Here is a 23901-nt window from a genome sequence, read left to right on the forward strand (position 1 = left end):
ATTTACTCAATGCCTATCAACTCGAGGCCTTTATATAATACACACGCGTTTCTTTACTCCTGATTTTCCCTTCATTTTTTAAGCGTATGGGTACACTATTATTGAGAGACGGGCGCTAATAAACCACAGACAGGAAAAAGGTGGGCTCTTCTAAACCAAAGAAGGAACGAGAATTACATTCATACTTTTATTTGAAAGCATTCTTTTAGATTGAATTGTTTAGTCTCCTCTCTAACATCCTTTCAAAAAGATTGATAACCTCACTCCTACAAGTTATATTGGCATTACTTTTTTTTTTTCTAACAAACTTACCTAATTACAAAGCATCTATCAAAAACATTGCTCTCACATAATAGTCTCAATCTCGCATTCAAGAAGGTATTTTTTTTAATGTTGAAATAGAATCTAGAACTTTATTGACCCAAAGAAAAAGAAGTTATCTATAAAAAAGTTTTTCATCAGATCATCGTCATCGTACAGGATAATTAACTCTCATTTAAAAGGTAATTTACTCATTTTATTGTTTTAGGAATAGTCATTTGTTTTTAGGACCCAGTATCTACATATCTATATATACCTATTTGTGTGAGAAACAAACATAAACGAACTAAAAAAAAATGATTTTACATATTTTTTGTTTTTTTACTTCGTAAAAAAATTAAAAAGGAATGTTGAAATGCAAAATTCAGCTATTTTAAATTGAATTGAAAAAGAAAACACTAAGCACGTAGTTAATATTAGTATATACTTTCTTTTGAATCCTTTTTTAATAATTTAATGTAGTGACTAGTGCAATTAGGCTTTAAATGTGATGTTAAATCAATTTCTTAATTTTCTATATTAGGACATTTTCATAACTAATCATGGGAGTCCAGAATACATAGACTGGTAATTGTATTACTTGAGTCGTAAGGATCTGTAGGGCACTCAAATTTGAGGAAAAAATTCAAACTTTTTTAAGTTTGTTCCACGCATATAGTTTAAAAAAAAACTTTTGTTGATGGAAAAGATATATTAAATAAACAAACATTTTTGTACAAAAACTGCATTGGAGATAAAGTTATACAAATTGAAGTGGTATTTTTTTATTTATTGGTTTGATCAAGTAAGGGAAGACTGGACAGAGTTGCAACAGGTCCTTTCCTCGGGCATTAAATAAGTTACTGTTACAATACTTAGATTTCAGTTATATAATGTATTGCTAAATGGAGAGAAATAGCTCAGTGGACAACAACACACTTGGGAGAATAATTTTCTTTCGAGCTCAATGTGCATAACTTCGATAATCGCCACTCCTAGAGAAGGAGATAATATACATATGTATAGTAACTTCAGTTTCCAATTATTAACTGCAGTACTAAAATGTCCACCTATATCTAATCAATGCAACTTCATCTGACCAATAAGAATAAAAAATGCAAATGATAGTATGAAAAAGTAATTTTATTTCATCCTCAAAAAAACTTCTTTTTTTTTTAATTGTTTTACTTTAATTTTCCCAGATTTTTTATCCTGACCGAAAAAGTTCTAGTAAAAAGAAAAACGCCCCTAAATATTGGTATCCTGAGATCTCTAGTTGGTATGTTCTGTTAAACTTTGACGTGCTCATGTCAAATTAACTCCTAGTAATTGAGCAAAAAGTGTTGCATTGCTCCTCAGTCTCCCAGAATATTTCTTATTTAATCTATTTGTTAAGTTTTATTGTTATCGTGAAACCAAAGTTATTAGCAATGTTTTCTCAAATGCATGCATTACTGTGCGTGACTAAATTGATTAATTAACCAATAACATTGGTTCCTTCTTTTTTCCTTATTGCAGCAACAATTATTTTTGAACAAGTGGTTATAATGCATATATGTTTTTATCACCAAATTTTAATGGTTTTTTTAAATATTTGAATTGCTATTAAATAAGTTGTATCTTATAGTATTATATGAAGGAGTAAAGTTAATTTGTAGAACAGTATAAACTATATTTATTCCTATCCTGAGATGTTTAGCCTCCACAACAACAAAAAATGAACTTTTAGAAATATAAAACTGTATATTAGTTGTTACATATGATACCACATAAGTATAAGTATTGGTGAACAAATTGAATATTTTCTTATCATAATAATCTAAAATAGAAGTTAGAGAAAAATTTACTTAACCCTCTGATTGTTGCGTGCGATATTATACATCCTGGATTTTATAACAATACTTCTTGTTCCTTTGAGTCTGCATTTTATCATTAATACTTTTCATAGTACCCCTGAAACATTCAATCAAATTATTTGCAATTTTTAATTTATCTTGTTCATGAAAAATAAAAATAAATATTCTAAAAAATATTTTTTGAAAAAGCACTCTTTACGCTATAAAATCAGAAATTTGTTCTATAAGAGTAATTTTAATGTTTTTCACAGTTAAAACAATCAAAAAGACTACAACTTAGTCAATTAAAAAAAAAAGTTGAAATTTTTCTTACTGGTGTAATTAATTCCAAAATTTGTTAATAACTCAGAAACTATATTTGGAAGTACAATAAAAAAAAGTAAATGTGGGAAGTATATGATGAATTAAGAATATTATATAGAAAATGAAGCAAACATATGATTAACATAAGAAATTACAAGAATAAGTCAGTCTGTGGGGATAATATTCATTCCAGAGAAGTAATATATGCTAAAAATATGTAACAAATAAAGACCTTTCTAGAAAATTTCACGTCATTACAATTTCATACTTCAATATATTAACATCAATGAATCATTTTCAAAAGGATGCATTTTCTATTGAATTTAAAGTACTCTTCAAATTGCTTTTGATCACAAGTACAGTCATACAATTTACGCTTCCATTTTCTTTTGTTTCAAAAATACACATTTTGTTGATAATAGATTGACTTTATTGTATTTGTTTGATTGATACCTACACAGAAAGTTATTGTACTTAAATAACATATTTTTATGTATAAGCCTCATGCTATCCTACTTTAAGTTCATTTTTACTTTATTTGCTACATTCTTTATGTAGATGTTGACAATATTTTAAATAAAAACTTTATTCTTATGTACTAAGAATAAAATAAAAATATTTAGTTAATGTCATTTGTAGGTTTAAAATGCGTGTTTAAGAAAATTATGACCTATATTTCATACTCAAAACAAAATTAAATGTTATGTTGGATTTTTTTGAGAAAAGTAATCAATGCCTGTATGAGAGCAACAAATTTTAATATGTGTACGTTCTTATATCTCATATAATTTGCTTTATAAAAAGCTTAATCAGGAGAATTGTGTTGAAAGTTCCAAAGGAGATATCCCGACTAATCGAAGAGGTGGATCCTCAAACAAAATTCCAAATTTATCGATTCTGTAGATATCATGGTGAAGAATGATCGTCCTATACATCTTATATAACCTTTATACATCTCAAATAACTATTTTTAAATTATAAATGTTTTAAATTCTCTTCATGAAAATGTTGGTCTTTGTAACGATGTGTAAGAGAGGCGTTAATAAAACTTTCATCACAACTTTAAAATGAGAGGATGATATATACAAATAAAGGTATCCAAACGATATTCCATTATATAAATAGTCCAAACATGGCTCAACTGACTTTTATTTGTTTCTTCAAATATTTGGGTCTCTACCAGAGGTCAAGAATCATTGGTAGGATGTCATCAAGAGTCTAAAACAAATGGCCTTCAATGTGAGTATACTTATAAAGTTATTGTAAAAGAAGGTGATTTTATCAGAGTTGCATAAATACCTACGGATATATATATAAATAAAAGAAGTTGAAAATGAACGTGATACTCCCGAAAATCTGATTTTTAAAGAAGTAAAGCAGCTAAGCTGTCATGAGGTTTTATTAAATCAGCTGCAAGCAGTTGTGAGAGAAAGGAAACAAACACAAATCCTACTCTTTCTTTAACAAGGACATATATGTAGACTAAAATTACTCCTATGCTGATCCTCAATTATATTCCAATTCCAACAAGGACTTTCTGATAACTCCCGAGCAATCAGTCATTTTTACTCGCCTTTCCGTTTTTTATGATCACTCGAACTAATGATTAATTGATATTTATATTTTCGCTTCTAATAATGATAATTAAAGTATTAGCAGTGGCTCAAACCTGGTTTAATATAATTATTATTTTAAACATATTATTTTCATAAGAACACGCAGAAGAGATTACTTTTTACTTCGATAATATCTCTTCTTAGTAAAATAAAATAATGATGACAACTTTAGAAAATAAAAAGTATACTATTCAAGTTTTCACTAAAAAAGTATCTCTTACTTTCTAGCTCATCTTTTATAAAATACTAGTGAGTATATCGAAAAATTACATTTTTATTTCATGGGGCTAAAAACTTGCGTACATATTTTGTACATTTGACCCAACCTAAAATGTTTTGTATGAGACGATCAATTTTGTAGACTGATATTTTCCATGCACACAGCAACAAATACTTTTTTGGAAATAACTTTTCCGTATGCAAAACAAATTTTGATGATACATTAAGAAAATAATTTGTTTATGTTGATGTGATAAACACTTAAAAATACATATGAATATTTTTTTTATTAATCTTGCAAATAAAATAGTTTGTTTGTTTTTTTCTTAAATAAGAAAACAAAATTTTTACTTAATATAATATAATCACTAAACATATGTGACTTGATTAGACAAAGCGACACTAAAAATGTTTTCCTTTATTTTTTCTCTCCCTCTACTTTTTATCCTTTAAGATTGAATTAACATTTTTATTTCATGTTTGTATATATATTGGAAGAATTTATTTAAGATTTCATTATAAATAATCGAAAGAATACACCAAAATCAAAAAAGATAGAATTTGCAATATTTTTTGCCTACTAAGACATGTTAGATAATTAGAATTCTTATATATTAATGGGATTTAAAAGTTTGAGTTAAAGGGCAATATCGGAGAAATATGCCTAAAATGAGAGTTATTTAAGGGAAGACACATTTTAAGTTTATTGGATTGGGTATCCTTTTGTATCTGCTTGAATAAATTATTTCCTATATTTTGCTAATGATGGCTTCTACTTTAAGAGTCCTAGGAAGGTCCTTGGCTAGTATCTCATTGTTTTTGAGGTCTTAATTGGTTGATTGTTTTGTTGTTTTTTTTCCTCCCTCATTCTTATTGAAGGATCGATCTTAACGCATTCGTAGAGAATAGGTAGAGACGTTTAGAGTTCTTCGCTAGATAATGTGCCATTTAGACTTTCATCTTAATGATTCGACATTTGGTATATATTGATAAAGTGGTCATTCTTTAACAGAGCCATATTTTCTTAGAGGAAGTAAAATGATTTTTGAAAATTGTTTTTGAATCGATGTTGGATCTCGGGAGACCTATTATAATAGTTAATTAATTGTCTTAACTTAGTAAATATTATTACTAAAAAACATATTTACTATACATACATAATACGAATGTTAGGGTCTAAATAATACTAGACGTTAGATTAATAGATCTAAGTCCTTTTACTTGTCAGTTCCATTTTTACATCCACATATACTTGTTTTTTAATCATTTCAATTCAATGTCACATGTTTGTTTATATGAGAAAATATTTCATATATTTTTGATAAGATTTTTTTCGTGTCCACTCATTTGACCAAGGTTATTTTCAGCGAGTTGTCATCTTAGCTACATATATTTGAGTAGTGATTTATTTAGGCGATTTTCTTTTCAGTGAGATTAATTTCAGCCAACCTTAATCTATAATATAAATTACAAGATAAATGACGTCATTACACCTGAGTGGTGGTAAAATTATAAGAAAGAAGTCTAGAAGGAGTAACTGAGGCTTTAATTAGATTTCGTCTCAACTTTATAAGTTTCTATGAAGGAAAAAATTAAAGAAGTCATTCAAGGTCATAGCATATAATTCGATCGATGGGTCTTCATGAAGGAGAATCTTGAGCAAAGGATGTACATTCTCCTATCATTCTTCTTGTCAACGTTATGAAGCAAAAGAAATGAGCCAACCCCCCTTAAACACAATATGATAATCAATATTCATAGCCAATAAGTTAAAATTGGTTTACACATTAGGATGAAAGAATTTATTCAATAAAATAATTAGAGAAAATATGTTTTTAGAATATAATTTATATGATATATAAATATTTGCATATATTCCACGTGAATTTGCGATATTTAACAAAAAAATGCGATGAGAATGTCTTCATATTTTTAAAAAAATCAATAGTTTGTATTTGTAGTTTTAAATATACCTAATGCATTCATAGTAGCACGATTTGCAATTATATTCCTCTAGTCATGTACAAAGTTTATTGGTAAGCAGTTAACTGAGGCACATAGAGGTGAGAGATTTATGACTATAATTTGTTCTCAAACTTTTATTTTTTAATAAACAAGACTGACCTTTGATAATTGAAAAAAAAGATTTTTTTTTTTCAAATCAAAAGAAACATTTTAAAATGATCCTATAAATTAAATCCATGCTGACAAATAAATCCTACTCATAGCTCTACGTGGAGAAAATTCATTAGTAGCGTCTTCTATTGTATATTCAGTTTGTTCATAATGGTGGTACACAGAAATATTGATATTTTCTCAGGTGGTCATACTATGTAAAAAATTGAGAACCACTGTAATTGTGTAATTGAGATATAAAATAATTTTTTTTTTCTTTGTAAAACCACATTTTACAAATTAATTTACGCATAAGCAGAGTTTTCAGATTTTTCTACTTCTGAAGTTGTTTTCAAAAAACATCATTTTTGCGTTAATTGTGTCAGTTCAAGCCAAAAAAGAAGAGTATTTTGCCTTTTACTCAGAAAATATTTCCGTGTGGCCGGGGCTCTAAGACCTTGTATCTAGGTAAACTACTCATACCAATTGTCTTATATTACTCCAGTATGTTTTCTTTTTACATCCTGTTCCAGACGTTTGATGTGGGGAATTTTTCAAGAAATATCCCATTTTTTAAGCAGTAAATCAATTTTGAAAACAACTTTTAAAAAAAAGTCAATTTAATAATATACAAAGAGCAAAAATCAGTTCTTTTGTAAATTATACATTTAAAACTAATACACAAAAATTTATGAATGAACGAACATTGACACAAATTGAACTACATATCCTCTTTTTTCGTCATAATAAATGTCATATTGACCTTTATGAATAAAAGTAACTCTTCAAAGTGATACATTTGAGTGAAAGCAATAAAGTATCTGTTTTAATTAAGATAGATTTGATTTTATCCAAATAGTTAATGCAATTAGATTATAAAAGATGGCCCAGAATTAAAATTCCATAAAAAAATGGATTTCACAGTGAAAATTACGGTTTATATTAGAATATGTATTTAAATGATTAATACTGTCCCCCTATTGACAAATATCTCTTTCAATGTGATTGCCCTTGTTCTAAACAACTTGGCCAGTGCGCATAAGGTCGTTCAAAATATTTTGCCTACATAGTTTTGACAGCTGCGATCAGGGAGTCCATGCTGAGATCGGTAACTGTATTGGATTACAAGGTCAAGAGTGAAGAGGGAGGCCAAAAATGTCGTCCCAAAAGTGCTCAAAATTGTGCTTGCACCATTTCTGCACAGTGTAAAGTGTTGCCATTGTTTTGTCACAATATTATGAATTAAGAAACAAAATCTCTCTACTTAATTAAGTTAAAGTCTTTGGTACTCTGATTTCGACCACCCCTGTATATCTATTTATTTAAAACAAGAAATAGCCTTTGGGAGATGAAATTCAATTTTAGAAAAAAAAAAAAATGTATGTCTTCGAAATTTATCTACAAAATTTTAGTACTTTCTCATCCCAAATACCCCCGTAGTCACGACTCTGTCAGTTGCAATTCCCCCCAATCTCCTTTATCTACATGTGATTACCAAATTACTACCAAATGGTTACATATGACTTTTACGCTTTTGTTGTTTCTTATATAAACATACAAAATGTTCCAATAAAAAAACTACATCTCTTGAAGAACGAAATATTAAATAATATAGTCAACAAATCAAAACTCATACTTAAGTCTTTAAAAAATATGAAATACATATTCTGTGGTGTCAGATATATTTTTTGACAACTGTTTGAGCATTTGTATTTTGGTTGAAATTACTGGATATATACTTTACTTAACAATAAAATATTTGTTTGAGCTTGTAATTTTGTGTTAAAAAATTCATTGGAGCTTCAAATAACTTAAATTTTTTTTTGATAAATTTAATCTGTGTTCAAAAAATTAGGGTAGGTTTGTTATACTGGCGCCCCGATATAAAAAGAAAAACAAGTTCAAAAATGTACTAAATTTTACCTTGTCCCAATTTTATTTGTATTCTATCTTTCAGTCTTTCATCCTCCAAAAAGGGAAAGAAAATAGTTTCAGCCATATTAATCCAAGTTTAGATGTTCCACAGTTCATTTGAACTTTTAATTTCTGAATTTACTAGGAAAAAAAATTACTTAAAAATAGTAAACATAAGTCAAAATAGAACAACTTGAAAAAACGCCTTCAAAGAAAAAAAATTGAAAAAATTTACAATTTCTAGGCGACGATGAACAACCTCTAAACATTGATCAAGATGTCTGAAACATCATAATTCCCCGATTTTTTATCAAAAGGAGCATTTTTGGTCTATGTCCCTCCCCCTCACCACATTTTAAAATATATATTTAAGAACCACTTTAATCAACGTCAACATAAATATCAAGGCAAGGAGGAAATCCTAATTTATTTTTTTACTTCATTAATACAGACCTATTTAATGCAATTATAGGCTGGGTATTCAAATTTCTGGAATGAATTTCGATACTCAAAAATAGTAACTGTATTTAAAAAACTTTATTTTATTTAAGCAACGGAATTTGACCCTGATATGGTCTGTCAAATAAAATATATCAATTTCTCATTATTTTATTCTGGTTATCGATTTTGGCTTATTTAAGTGCATTTTTTGCAAACCTAAGGGGTTAATAAGAATAATTTGTTGATAGAAATTGAGGGTAACTATTCTTCGAAGAATAAAAATGTAATTCACGCTCAATTTTGAGAAAAATGATTTCAACTTTCTTTTATACTTCGATGAATGACATGTACATTATGCACTTAAACTGCACTACCACTAATGAACGTAAATATATATTTTATTTGGACATTACCTATGTCTATATATGTAATTTAATTTTTAAAAATTGCTATTGGCAAGGGGAATCAAATAAAGAGCAATGATTACGAACAAAGTTTTTGAAAAACAATTTGGGAATAAAAGTTTCTTTGATGATTGAGTTGTTCCAACATCATTCATAATAATATAAGAATTGATTCATTTATAAATAATAAGTACCTTCTAGTTTTGAGTTGTTGACCGGTACAACAATATTTAATCGAGACAGCACAAGTACCAACGTTCTCATTTACCTTTTTGAGGAGAGTTTATTTTGAAATTATATATATAATCTTTGATCAAACTATAATTTTAATTATAGTTGTATAAATTTACATACATGTTGTGTGTACTTTTCGTACCCCGTTATCCCACAGACAAAAAAACCGCTATTTCTTTAGTCATCTGTCGATTTTTACCTCATAACCTTAGGTACTTTTTTCTTGCTCTTATTGAAGACAGAATGTTTGTGACATCACATCGTGTTCCCAAATTCCACACTACGTCATCATATTAGAAATCAATAATCTTGGATGTATGTAATAGGGTTTTTCTTCCGGGATTTCAGTGGGTTTTATAGTTATAGGAATTATTAATTTTCCCTGGAAATCTCACAATTAATTATTTCATAATATAAGGTTCAAATAATGATTATCATTTGATATACATACCAAGTTGACTTATAGCGTGCGGGTTGGGTTGTGTATTTCAAAATTATTCAGCCCTAGCTCCACCGAAGATTTGCAATATCATCACTTATTATTAATGTTTTTAATTTAGATTCGGATTGGGTTATGGAATTTAAAAAACATAGACTCACAGGCTTAAAAAAACCTGCGCACTACTTGTGATAATGATATAAATGAAAAAATTGATAATATATGGACAAGACTAGCTTAACATTCATTGCCGCTCAAGTATATTTTCCCAAGATATGAGCTCCCTAGTATGAAAGCATAGATAACCAAGTTTTACAAGAATATAAACATTGCCCCGATGTGTATATTTGTCCATTTTGTTTATTAATAACATTATCAACAACTAGGTCAGTCTTCAACTAAAGAAACTCAAAGGAAAGAGACAAAAAACAGTTGGAATGAAAATTAAACAGAAAGTTGTGAACCTAAATTATGTTCAGTCATTCACACAGCCTCTATCAACAAATAGAATAACAATAAATGGGATGGGTCTTTTTTAGACCGCAAGGAGAATAAAACTGTCATATTTTTCTACAAAAAACCATGTCCAACAAAGGCGATATACAAAAGATGTGGATAGCACAGTAGAAAGTTTAAAACCCTTCGGAATTCAAAAATATATTTTTTTCTTTTTTGACATGCTTGTTGCCTCTTTTCTTAGAGTTTGTTTATATTCAATCATAACTGTTCACAATTCCAAGTCAAGTCTCGAATCTACAAGCTCTCAACTCTGATTCTGACAGCATCAAAGGGATTTAAATGAGAGCTGTTTTGAAAAAATAAATTGTACTCTTTCTTAAAGAGTACTTTTAGAAATATTTAAAACATTAATTTATAGGAGTTCTTATTCATTTCTTTTGATGAGTGGTCATCTTTCTCTTCGGTGTCAGAAAAAAAAATGTTACTGAGTGAATTAAATGATGTTATTACGGTTTTTTTTACGTCGGTGTGAGAAATTTTTCTGAACAATTCTAAACTTCGGAGGACTTGACGAAAGTGTTTTTTTTTCGGTTTTTTTGTTTGTTTGTTTTTTTCATTAAAATTGGTCCTCTAACAACCTATTTAAAAATTTCTTCATAAAAAGGGAAATTGCATATGATTGTTTAGATTTTAGAAAAGAAGGGTAGTGGAAAAAATGGCAAGATTCTTTTAAACTGATATAATATCTATCACCAATATAATATATAATAAGAGAAAGGAAAAATAAACAAAAACGACAGTGGTTCCAATGGAAGGAGCGCTAATCACTTAATTCTCCGTGACTAATTACAATATCATTAGACATGATGGACTATTCAAATTGGACAAGAGTCTTGGATTGACGGACAAACATTTGCAAAATACTAGGCAAGAGCAGCGATTTCCACTTCTTTATGACCCAAGATGTGTCAGAAGAAGATGTGGTTGGCTGTGGAGCGACAAACCACTAAGAGGATTTGGCCAGGTAGTCAAAGGTCGAGTCGTTGGAGAGTACGAGGAAAACTGTAAAGCTCAGTACAGTTGGACCAATCTGAAATTGTAATAGAACGATGGTCTTCGTCTCTTCATAACCCTTCTTTCTTGTCCAAAGAGAACAAAACGCAAGTTCCATCCTTCACATTGGTTGTTAGTTCTCGGGCAGCCAGTGATAGTGGCACGATGGACGTTCCAGAGTGCGGGAGGAAATTAATCGCTTTGCTCGTTACCCCGCTCCGAATGATGTCAGAGGTGTATTGCGGCACATTCCTCCCCCATTCTGGAACGTACATCGTCCCCCTACCACTGACTGCCCGAAGACAAACAACCAGTGTAACCAACTCGAGATATTTTCTTCTTTTTTTTTTTGGGTGAAAAGTGATGAAAAACGACACTCTTTTCTTTAGATCTTTTTAAGTTATTCATCGTTCTATGAATATCATAGAAAATTATTTCATATTTAATTTTTTTTAAATGCCCTATTCAAAAAATATGCATCTTTAAAGATTTTTGTTTGAGTTTTTATTTCTTCAGTGATCTTATATTTTATGGGGTTTTACATGCAAACACATAACAAAATTATCTTATGGTATACGATTTCAATGACCCCGTAATAAATAATCCTATATTTGAAATATTTAAATTCCATGCTCTTCTGAAACATCCCTTCATAGTTTCAAGAGTTGGCTCTAAATATACAGACCTAAATTAACCAAATTAGATGATTACATGAGTGCCGAATAATTTTTTTTAGAGTTTGAATGACATAATTAGAATTTTGAGACCATAAAACATAGTGTCCTGGAGAATTGACCAGAAAACTTCCTGAATCGATCCGGAACTTGCCTCTTCATCTATATTATCCAAAAATACAAACGCTTTTTGTTTGAATAAAAATTTTACCGGCCTCGTTCTGATTCAAATCACAAGCTAATTGAAATTGTTTTCCAATTTTATAGACCTAAAAAGCACTTTCAGTCCCCCAAACAGGTTTTGGGAAACAAAGTTTTATCAACAAACTTCAAACACGTTTTATTAATCAATTTACCCCTTCATTTAATTCAAAAAAACTTGCTCATCTTCTGATTCATACAGTTAAATCTACTACCTTAGAGTTTCTTCGTAAAGAAAGAAAAAGATAAATGTCGTTTCAAAAAGATATTGAAGAAATACTAGGAAAAGCTCCTTATTTGTACGTACTATTACTTCCGATATCAAATATACTTATTCTCAGAAATTGCTGAATTGGAATTTAAAGCAAAAATAGACACTAAAAAATTCGCCTGTAAAAGATTAAAAAACCTTCTCCCTAAACAACGTTTTTCTACATCTATCATCAAGAAAATTATCAATAAAGGCAATATTATTACAGACTCTTGGGAGATATTGAATCTTTCTCAGTTGTGCTTCTAAAAAAACTGTTGGTGGTGAACGAGTTAATTTTCCTCGGCCAAAATTAGGAAAAAACTAAATTTTTACTATTTTTAATTATCTATTTTCTATTTATTCTTCGATTCACAAATGGAAGAAATTTAATCTCTAAAACAAAATTGACTTCTTAAATTACCAAATTGTTCCTGCTACTCTTTATAAGACAACGTCTAATCTATGGTTAGCCTAAAAGGTCATCGAAGAAGAAAATTGATGGCTAAATAAGCTTTTGCACCGAAGCTACATATATTCCTTAAAAAGACCCTAAAGTCAGTTAGGAGGTGGGTTGTCTTTGCTCTCTAGACTTATTTAGAAAATTTATCGAAAGATTCTAATTGACCTTTCAAGAAACTCGGAGTCTGAGTGGCGTGCATTTATTGCGTCCCATCCTGCCTACTATTGGTTAATGCTAGATAATGATATTATTAATGACAAAATTGATGAATTATCTCATTCTTGGGCAGCTGTCCAGAGTATCATTTGGAAAGGGGTGCCAGTCTTTTTATCCTCTTCTCTTATGAACATAGTGCGTCAGAATAGTAATAAGAAGTTTTTCCCTAAAAATCTCATATACCCCAAAAAGTTGGAATGGAAAGTGTTATCCAAGAATATAATGACGTTTCATGATCTGGAACATAATTATTTCTTCTATAACGGAAAGTTTTTCTCGTCAATGGAAAGAGTTGCAATCATCCATTTCACTCCAATTCCGTGGAACTTAAGAAGGAATTTTGTGATGGATATTTAAATTGTTTGAATCTACCTATAACATGGAAGAAGAGGATCAAGAGTTTCATATCTAAAATCAGGGATGGAAAGCAATTTTCGGCTCAATTTCAGATATCCTCGATTTGTTTATTTTTGGATACTCCCTCTAAGGACTAAAGTTAAATTTTCAACAGAGTTATGCATGCGTTTGCAAGTTGCCCGGCACTCCAAATTTTGAGAGATTTTATCACATTAAGCATAGCTGGAATTACAGAAAAATTTGTAACGCCTATAATTTTATTTGGCCTCTCCTTAAAAATCCAAAGTGCTCCTACAAAAGCAATAGCTATGAAGATGGCCTTATCAAGCTTTAAAAGCATGATTGCAGAAAGTTGAGAGTAGTGGAACCTATCAGAGTCGAAGAAATTAGAGCTATTCTGATGGCAGTAGTCCGATATTCCGCCTTTATCACTAGGATTCGAAGGGTGCATCAGTCTTCATGGAACTATTCTGGGGACATATTACTCTACTAGAGCTCATTGTCTGATAAAAACTTAAAATTCTTGCTCCATTTTATACGCAATTATAAGAAATTTAAAAACTATTCCGGATCTTCAGAATAACTATTGTTAATCCTTTTATTCAAGTATTATGTAACCATAGTTCATTCTTTATTACGAAATTTTTAGCTATTTTGTGGCTTGGTTTTGTTTATTTATCTATTGTCCAATTTTATTAAAGGAACGTTTTGTATAAAAAAGAATTGATTACTAACGTCATTTATAGCAATTTTTCAATATGTTTGACTTTGATTCAGGGAATAAATTTCATAATAGAATGTTTATTTATATATATATTTTTATATGTAACTTCTCTGAATGAATAAAGTCTTTAAAAATACGTCATTAAACTAAATTTCGACGCAGTCTATGAAAAAATGCCCCATATAAGGACATTTAAGGAAATAAAATGATTTTTTTAAAAATGTACTTATGTATTAGCCAAATTATAAATTAAGATAGACACTTTATTATTTTTGGGGGAAAAATGAAGTCCATAACATATCTTTTTATAAAAATGTCACGCCATTTCAGAGTGGAAAAAATTTAGACATCAATCGGATAATTGGAAAAAATATTCAACCAAATGAAAAATCTTACCCCAAGCCCTGATCATCAATATTAAACTTAATCATTAGCAATAAAAAGATAAAAGGGGTTAATTAATGGATGTTAGTGAGTGCCTTAATTATTAAAACTTTGAGTTTGACTAAAAGTATTTAATGAATCTTCTATGCCGGACTTGATTATAATCAACTACAAGTAATCTATTTGATTTTTTTTTTCTTGAAGTAGAAATGTATCAAGTTTAAATGAAGATATTTTTAAAATATTTTGCACAAAAAAAGGATATATAATTCAATCAAAATATAAATAGATAAATAATAAAGTTTTTATAAATTTTTCTATCAACTTCATACTTATTCTTTCCTCCATAAAATTAAATTCGAATTGGTATTGTAGCTGAACTAAATCTTTTGTGATTTGTAAATTAAATTCGTATTCTTTACAATTAAAATAATATCCTTTCTTCGTAAAATAAATTGAAACCCCAAGGTATTATTTTTTAACAAAAAAAACATGAATTAAACTGCATTTTCTCAAGATTGAATGCTTGCATATATAATAAAAGCACATATTTGAAATTAACACAAAAAATTGCATATTATAAATATTTTTTAATTTGGGTTACTGATTGTTTTCTTACTCAAAAGTTGTATCCAACCAATAAATAGAGTTAAAATAGTCCCAAAAATGAAAACTTTTAAAGACCAAATTTGATACTAAAAAACAATTACAAATTCGTGATTAACAAGTCAATTACTATTGTAATTAAATATGGAATTCAAAATCTTTTTTAAGGGTTAATTTGTTATATTATAAATGAATATTTAAGCTTCCTCCTCTATCCAAATAAAATCCTGCAAAAGCTATTCCTACTTGCTATCTCAAGTTCTCAAAAAAAAAAAAAAAAAAATACTGCTAATTATTATAATTGATTTGTAATTCCTAATTGGATAATTATTTTTATAGAAAAGGGCATATAATACTCATAGTGAAGGTCATCAAATTACAGTCTCTTCTGAATCATTATCATAACCCATCATTAGCAATCACTAAATTAACTAATAGTTTCGTTTCGAAGTCCCCTCTCTTATTATATTACATAATATATAGATTAGTAATGTATCGAATACTTACGTTTGCATTTGCAAGCACGGACTATCATGGATATAGAAATACCATAAAACCCCATTAAGGTGTCAACGCTTACTAAGAACATTGGTTTGTGGTCAATATTTACAAAGTCTGGAATTAGCTATTTATTGAAAGAATCTAATGATGATCTTTCTCTTAGACGGATTCAACAACGACCGACTTTTGCAAGGCCGGATTTAGACCACTGCAGTCGCAGTTGTCCCAAACTTCCCTTTAGTGTGATTGAAAAATTAGAAATTCAAGAAACAAAAGAGGGTAAAAAGTTTTAAAAATGTCTTTCTAAGAAATTGAAAAATTAATAGGAATTTTCTTAGTTTTTGACTATTCGTCATTAAACGAAATTAACCGGGAACTTATAACGTCGTAACATTTATAATGCCTTAAACTTGGCTTAGCTCAACTGAAAAATCTGAGTATGATCATTATTTATTGATTTAAAATCCTTAAAAAATTTAAAAAGCATTGTTTTGTGTCGCAAGTTACGATTGTTGCATTAGCAGACATTTCAATTTTGTTTGGAATTTCCCCTTAAAAGCCTTCAGTATGACCAAACAAATCTATCTAGAACCACAAAACCGTCATTTTGATACTCCATAAAAGTGTAGGATTCTAGTATTAATCGAACTCAAAATAACTGACTTCACCGTTGTAAAAAAAATAAATCAAACTCGCCCAACTATATATATATATATTTTTTTTTTTTTTTTTTTTTTTAATATTTGACTTTAATAACTTAAATAATCAAAACTATTTGAATCTATTAGCGTTCCAAACACGGATTAGGAGAACAGAAACAAAAAACATCAATAGCTGACAACAAAATACATTGTATATTTTTGTTTTATTGAGGTAACACTGTGATCAGTAAAAACAAACGTCTTAACAAATTTGATAGTGAAGTGTAAAAATGGGAAAAAGTATCCAACGAAAATATATTTGGGAAACTTAATAACTGCTCAAACATGAAGTGCAATAATAATTGCATTATTATTTCACTTTATTTAACCAAATTGTAAGCCATCAAAATAACAGTTTTAGTGATACAACAATGTTTCTATGTAAACAAATGATTTAGTGTTGTTTTGTTATTTGTTGCGAATTGTATTGATTAAAGGATGCATTTTTGATTGGTATAATAATTATTGACTTCCAAAGCAGTTATTGGAATATTAAATTCTATAAATGCAAATGTTTATTGCTATTGACTTCCAAAGCAGTTATTGGAATATTAAATTCTATAAATGCAAATGTTTATTGCTATTGACTTACATACATACATGTGAATGTTAAATTATAAATATTATTTGCTCTTCACAAAGGTATTAATGATTATAATAGTTATTTTGTAGATGTACCAAGAGGAGTGGACTAATGCAAATAAAACATCATTTCGGTAAAATACATACTATTAGAGATTTAATCGTGTGTATATCGTAGCTGGTCCCTTTTTTTTTCTTTTTTCTTTTTTGGAATGAATAATCCTAAGAATGAATCTTTTGTCATAATTATTTAACTCTTGAGTGGTAAACTTCATTCAATTATATTCAAAACCTGATTGAACATTCTTGTGCCCGTAAAAGACGGACAGTAGTCTTGAGGATTTGTTGCAGAGTTTTAATAGTAAGTCTTTGTTGGAGTCAGAGTAAGATTGGGATTGCCATCAGAGTAATTCTTGCCAATGCCTTTGCTTATATCCTTCTTCTCCTCCCTCCTTGTCACAGCTGATTGTAGCTGATCTGATGAAATGTCATGAGAACGAAGCTGCTCTCCGCTAAAATATTCTTCAAATTCTCAGTGTTACCATGTTGTTTTCGGTTTCTTTCTTTAACATTCCTAAAATACATATGATTTTCATTAAAACATATTATTTCCAATGATACAATATATGATTGATATTTTGTAGAGAAAAACTACAGTTTAAGAAATTGAAAAAACGGTTTGTATTTTTATTATTTTTAGAAATTATACTCCTTCTTTGTTAGAAAACATATCCCTCAAAAACAGTAATACATTTTCTCCGAAAACTCTAAACCATACGGTGAAACTATGATCTCATGATCAAATTTTATGTGGATTCAGTTGACTACGTATTTACTTTTTTGTTTGCAATAACGACGAGAATATTTCCCCCATTGAAACCTCGAATTTTAATATGAAAAAAAAGGAGAAAAAATTAACAAAACTTTTTGTGAAATGTTGGTCCTAAACTATTTACGAATATGCGATGACGTATTGATACCCTTATAAATTCATAAATACATATAATTGTCTACTTTAAATAAAAAAGAATCAACTGGGGACTGCAGTAGAGGAGAAAATACCAAATAATTTTTTTATCCAAAAAAGCGAATTGTGTCACGGCACGCTGTTAGACAAAAATTATCTGAGTAATAAGTCTTATTCCCACCTTCTATAAAATATATATCCCTATTTACAGGATCCTTTAGGAACAATGGGCTTAAAAACTATCAATTATCTGAGATATATATTAATGATGGTCTAACAGTAATTGGGAAGAATTGGCTAACTACTCAAACTAATTTTGGCCCTATTTTCTTTTCCTTTTTGGAGGATAAAATACTGAGAGATATGAAACAGATCACATTGTGTAGATTATTGTAAACTAGTTCATGGTATCAATGCTTTTTTCAAAGTTTTATAAATGAATTTATTTTTTATACAATTACTTATTATCAGTGTATCGAATTCAGTTTTGATCGATAGTACTCTAAAGTGACAATTGAACCTTTAAGAAGTTGTCACACGGTTGTTTTTTTCTTTTGTTGTTTTTTACAACGGCCTACCATTTATGAGATCCACGCGTAAGATCTGCAATACAAATGGGCTTTGAGTTAGTAGGTGCATTATAGGCTAACCAAGGGCAAAATAGACTTTACTACAAGACAAGAACACCGATCTGGAAAGGCAGGCTCTTTTCAGTCCATATTTGTGTTTATAGATGTTTTCATTAACATCACAGACTGCATAATAAACCGAAAGTAACGCTTATACTTTATAAAATTTTGTTTGAAAATAGCTAATCTCTGATGGTAAACTTCCAGAATAATGATGTGACGTCGAAACACATTATCTTGGAAGCTGAATCATCCTCTCCAGAAGAGCACACAGGTAGTGAGAATCATTTCCAGACAAAGTAATATTTCATTTTTTATTCAAGAAGTATATCAATATCTCATTCGGTATTTTGTACTTAAGTAATTTATCTTTAAAAAATCAAAAAAGACGTTTCTTATTGGTTTTCTTGAGAAATATTTTCTTTTTCAAATTATTATTAAAATACAACATAAAAGTGTTCTTTCATTAGGTTGAACAAACATAGAGAAATTGTATAGGCCGTGAATTTAATATACATACATTTGTAAAAGAAAGTAAACACGTGAATTTTATGACCTTCTACAGAGTTTTACAACCCAAAGTCATTTAATTCCGACTTATGTATGTCTATATCCTCACATAAATATATAATTTAGATATTATGCAATGGAGATTGAATATTCATTCTTCTTTCGAATAATAATTTTTTCAAAAAGTTGAGTCCATTTATTTTTTGTTTGACGTGACCCAAAATATTTGTTCTCAATGCATTTCCTTTATTAAAAACCAAAGTGATCGCCCACTTTGTTGCCTTTATTGTATCATACAACCTTTTATACGAAAAAAAAACTGAAAAAAGGCTTAAAATCTGTTGGTAGTTAGACAATTTCCCCAAATATAGAATCACACTCTGTAACAAAATTCCGGTCTTGCATTGTCCACCGGCTAAACCCCATATTTATTATTGAAATTTAAGCCATAGAAACACGATAATGGTGTTAAAATTTTCAATTTGTGTAAGTTCGGCTTTTAAAGCCTTTTTTTTAAATCACGATTTTATAGTATAATTTAGATTCAAATGAAATAACTATATAGATGAAAGTTTAAGGTAATATGAATAGATCAAAAACATTACAGAACTTGAAAGATAAAATATTTATTAAGTTATCTTGAATACAATTCCTAAAAATTGGTGTAATAATGCAAAAGTCAAATAAAATGAAAAATTGTACTTTTCTCGGGCTTAACAAAGAACCCACTAGTTTTCAAAATTGGCTTTATTCATTAATATAATCTCATCATGAGTAAGAAAATCATTCCATCGCCGCTCTAACATTTCAAAGTCATTTTTTTAAAACGCTTTATCTTTTGCCTTCAAAATAGTCTCAATTGCAGCGATAACATCCTTATTGGTGCAAAATTTCTTACGGACAAGCATTTTTTTATGTCTGCAAACAGCCAGTAGTACTCACTATGAGCCAAATATGGAGAGTAAGGTCAAGCAATTCAAAGATTGTAGTTTTGCAACTGCTTTGATTGAATTGTGACACAGTACGCTATCCTGGTGAAACAACACTTTTTTTTTTCTTCTCGGTACCTTTTCTTGTGATTTTGTCCTTCAAACGCTCTAAAAATGCTCAATGCACTGTTGATGATATTTCTCTTCCCAAGGTAATCTATGAATATTATGCATTGTGCATTCCAAAATACAGAGCCCATAACCTTTCGAGGTGATTGTTGTGCTTTCAGGCGCTTTGAACAAGGTTCACCACTTGCTGTCCACTCAGATGATGATCGTTTTGATTCCAGAGTGAAGTGATAGATCCTTATTTCTTCATAGCCACATACCAACGCAAGAATACCGGTTTGTTAAGATTAAACTTGGTCAAATATTGCTCAGAATCATCAGTACGTTTTTGTTTATGATCAATAGTGAGTACACACTTTGGACAGAGCTTTTCCATGAACAAATATTAAGACAATATAAATGCTAAACGCTATTTGATTTTTCTGTTGTTACCACCTCATTTGGACTTCCACTGCGTTCTGATTCATTGGAGTCTCTACGACCTCGTTTGTTGTTTCTGGTGGAGTGGAGATCCCATAACGCTTTTCAAGCAAGTCATTTCCCATTAAAAAATGAAAACACAAAACCGTTCTTCATCAATTGTTTTGTAAATAACCATTTAGTAGGCTCACACCTAGCACAATAATTCACAAACTAAATGACAAATTGTCATGAAATTTTAATAGCTGTCTTTTGAAGGTGTGGTCTAACTGAAAATAAGATTAATTAAAAAATATCGCCATCTATGTGTTAAGCCCGGGACTTTTCAGCCTATGTACTAGACATATGAAAAAAACCTGTAAAAAATAATTACAGATTCGAATACTTTTTTACTCACCCACAAGTAATTATCCGCAGGGTATTCGTTTTTACGTATAAAATACAGCTATTTTTTACATTTCTAGGTCCGGGTATTACCTAGACCTATCCTTAATAGATTAATATTATGGATTTTATTAATTTTTTTCAACAGTAATATATAATTAAATAATGGAAAAAGATTTGTTCAATGAAATTTTTACATATACATATTTATGGATTGATAATCCTAAGTATGTTTTAGGATGCGAGTTTTGGCAACCTAAACAAGGTTTTATTTTTTTTTATCAGCCTATTATTATCATACCTTCATTATTGAGGAGATGGTTTACTTTAAAATGACTGCAGCAAAAAGGTTGCAGACAAAATGATTGTGGGAATTTGATTCCATGGTAATATCATCGTGTACATTTTGATTGAGAGACTAAATGATTGTGTGTAATATGATTGTGAAGCAAAATCATCGTGAGCAAGATAATTGTGAATAATATCATGGCCAGTCAATATATCGTGTGTAATTTGATTCCAATTTTTATTAAATTCCGTCAATAAAACACTTGAATGATGAATTGAACGGCTGTGCTTCAAAGCAGTTTATATTCAACTGCCGCTGCTTCCATGAGCAGGAAGGACCCCATCGATTAACCTATAAGACACCTTTGACCACTTTGGGAGCACAATCATGCCGGGAATGCAGCTCGATTGCTCGTCAATGGAATTGTTAATTTGGCTATAGATAAGTCTACAAATTGACAAGCATATACCCACTCTATGGCCACTGATGTATTTGTGGGAGTACCTTTAGTCGTTGCTGGAAAGCTCCCCTATTTTTAATTCTGAAAAGATGCATTCGTAATGCTCAACGAATCGAAATCAAGCCCCTCCAAGTCCATAGAAATTCCAGAACTATATACTTTAACGCATTCAGGTGAACAATTTCTTCTCAACGAAGATACAGATGGTCCTGCAAGAAACATTCTTTTTTTCGACACTTAAAAATCTCCAACTTTTGGATCAGTCTTCGACTTGGTATGCCGATAAATTTGTGCATTATTTATCCACCAACTTTATACCATCCATGATTTCGTGAATGGCGACGTGATAGCTTTACTTCAATGGCTGCAAAATATGAAATAAGTTACATAAGACTTTTAAATAAACTGAAGGAGTGGGAGCCAAAATCTTAAAAGAATGACTGATTTTGAATATGCAGCCATCAATTCCTTCGCTAACGTTTTCCCAATTCTTATCAAAAGTAATGTTTTTGTTTTTTTCATTTTTCACAATTCAAATCGATAAAGTCAAGAAGAATCGTTGCCAGTTTTAGGCTATCTTGAAGATACCTGGATTGGAAAACCGACAGGTAACATTACAAGAAGGCCCCTACACTTCCGGCATGCCGTTTGGAATTACTATGATGCAGCTAGGGAGGGGCGTTCCAAAACGAACAACTCTTGCGAAGGAGGGCAGTGCTCCTTTAACGAGCTCGTAGGAACCTCTCACTCCACTATTCGGAAGTTTTTAGACATCCTCAAAAAAGAAAAGGGAAAAAATAATCACTGAATGTGCAGTATGTAGTGGGAGGAGAAATTCCTACAAGAAAGAAAAAAATATAAAGATACCACTCTCAGGATCCAAAGAATTGTTAATGATTTCAAAGGTCAAGATTTAAGTTTTTAGAAATACCCCAATCGTTTTGTCTCACAAATGACAGAATGAATTAAGAGAGTGCCAATATTGAGAAATATCTCTTTTATATTATAATAATATATGCCAAGTTCAAGGTCCCATGAATATGTACCCTTTAAAAAGCGAAAGATAAGTCATTCACACCTACTAAATATTCAAATAATTACTAATTTAAATTTTAACATGTATGTATTAAGTACTATGAGTATATAGTTAAACTGATCTATAGAATAAAAACATTTCTTTATTATTTCTTTTTTATCTTAAAAAATAATTTAATTAATCTGTTTGATTGTTTTATAATTTTTACTACTGCATTGAGAATAAACTCCTTTTGGATGCCTCAATCAACAAGCTATTTTTGGACTGTCTTCAATTTCAGTATTATATTTAACCCTTAGGCATTCTATCAAAATTTGTATTTCAAAAAAAGTTGCTCTGATAAAAAAAAACAATAGCTCCCATAGACCATATACTGTACAATATTTATTGTATTATTGAACTATCTTTCTTTCTCGGTTTTGCCATGAATCTTTGCTTAAAAATCCAATAAAAAATATTTATTAAGGCCTAGTTTATCAATAGAAGCAATTGATCTTTCAGTCAAGGGGTTTAATGCCATCAGATTAACATTTTATTATAAAATTTGATTCTACAAAATTTTCAAAGTTCAGAAAAATTATATTTGATGATGTGGTGTGCAGTATTCCAAGGACTTGCCTACCAAGAATCAGATACATCTATACAACTGCTTTAAAGCTTAAGTTTATGTACGAGTAGATTGTATAGTAAGAGATAAAAATCTACAAAGTAAAAATGAATGAATATAAATAGTAAAATTCATAGTTTTAGTTGGTTATTGCATTGCAAAAATTAGTAACATAACACTACTTGTTAAAAAATCTCATGTGGATTCATTCCAAGAAGATTCCTTTCATATGAAGAATATAATCATTTTTTCAAATAATCTTCTTGAATAAATTTGTTGTCATTTTCTAAGCAATTTACTTAGTTTACCTTTTATTTAATCAACACAGCCTTATTGGATCATACGTTATAATTCCACATGTATTCGTATGTATAAGTTTGCTTCAAGCTAGATTTATCCACCTTGATAAATTGTCTTTTTTGATCATAAAAGTACGATATATGTACGTATTTAAATATACGACGACCTTAAACCAAAGATAAAGCACTTACTTATTCATAGAAACAACTAAAGAAAAATAATATATGCA

At 29.6% G+C, this 23901-nt stretch overlaps 1 long non-coding RNA gene across 1 annotated transcript in view; it reads left to right on the forward strand.

Annotated features, from left to right (window-relative positions):
- The first annotated feature begins 221 nt into the window (after positions 1-221).
- Positions 222-23901, forward strand: part of LOC121118064 (uncharacterized) — a 30885-nt gene continuing 7205 nt past the window's right edge. Inside the window, exon 1 of the long non-coding RNA XR_005864323.2 lies at positions 222-503. This is a non-coding gene — a long non-coding RNA (uncharacterized lncRNA). The remainder of the gene's footprint in view (positions 504-23901) is intronic.

The sequence above is a fragment of the Lepeophtheirus salmonis genome, chromosome 5 (assembly GCF_016086655.4).
Source record: "Lepeophtheirus salmonis chromosome 5, UVic_Lsal_1.4, whole genome shotgun sequence".
Classification (NCBI taxonomy): domain Eukaryota; kingdom Metazoa; phylum Arthropoda; class Copepoda; order Siphonostomatoida; family Caligidae; genus Lepeophtheirus; species Lepeophtheirus salmonis.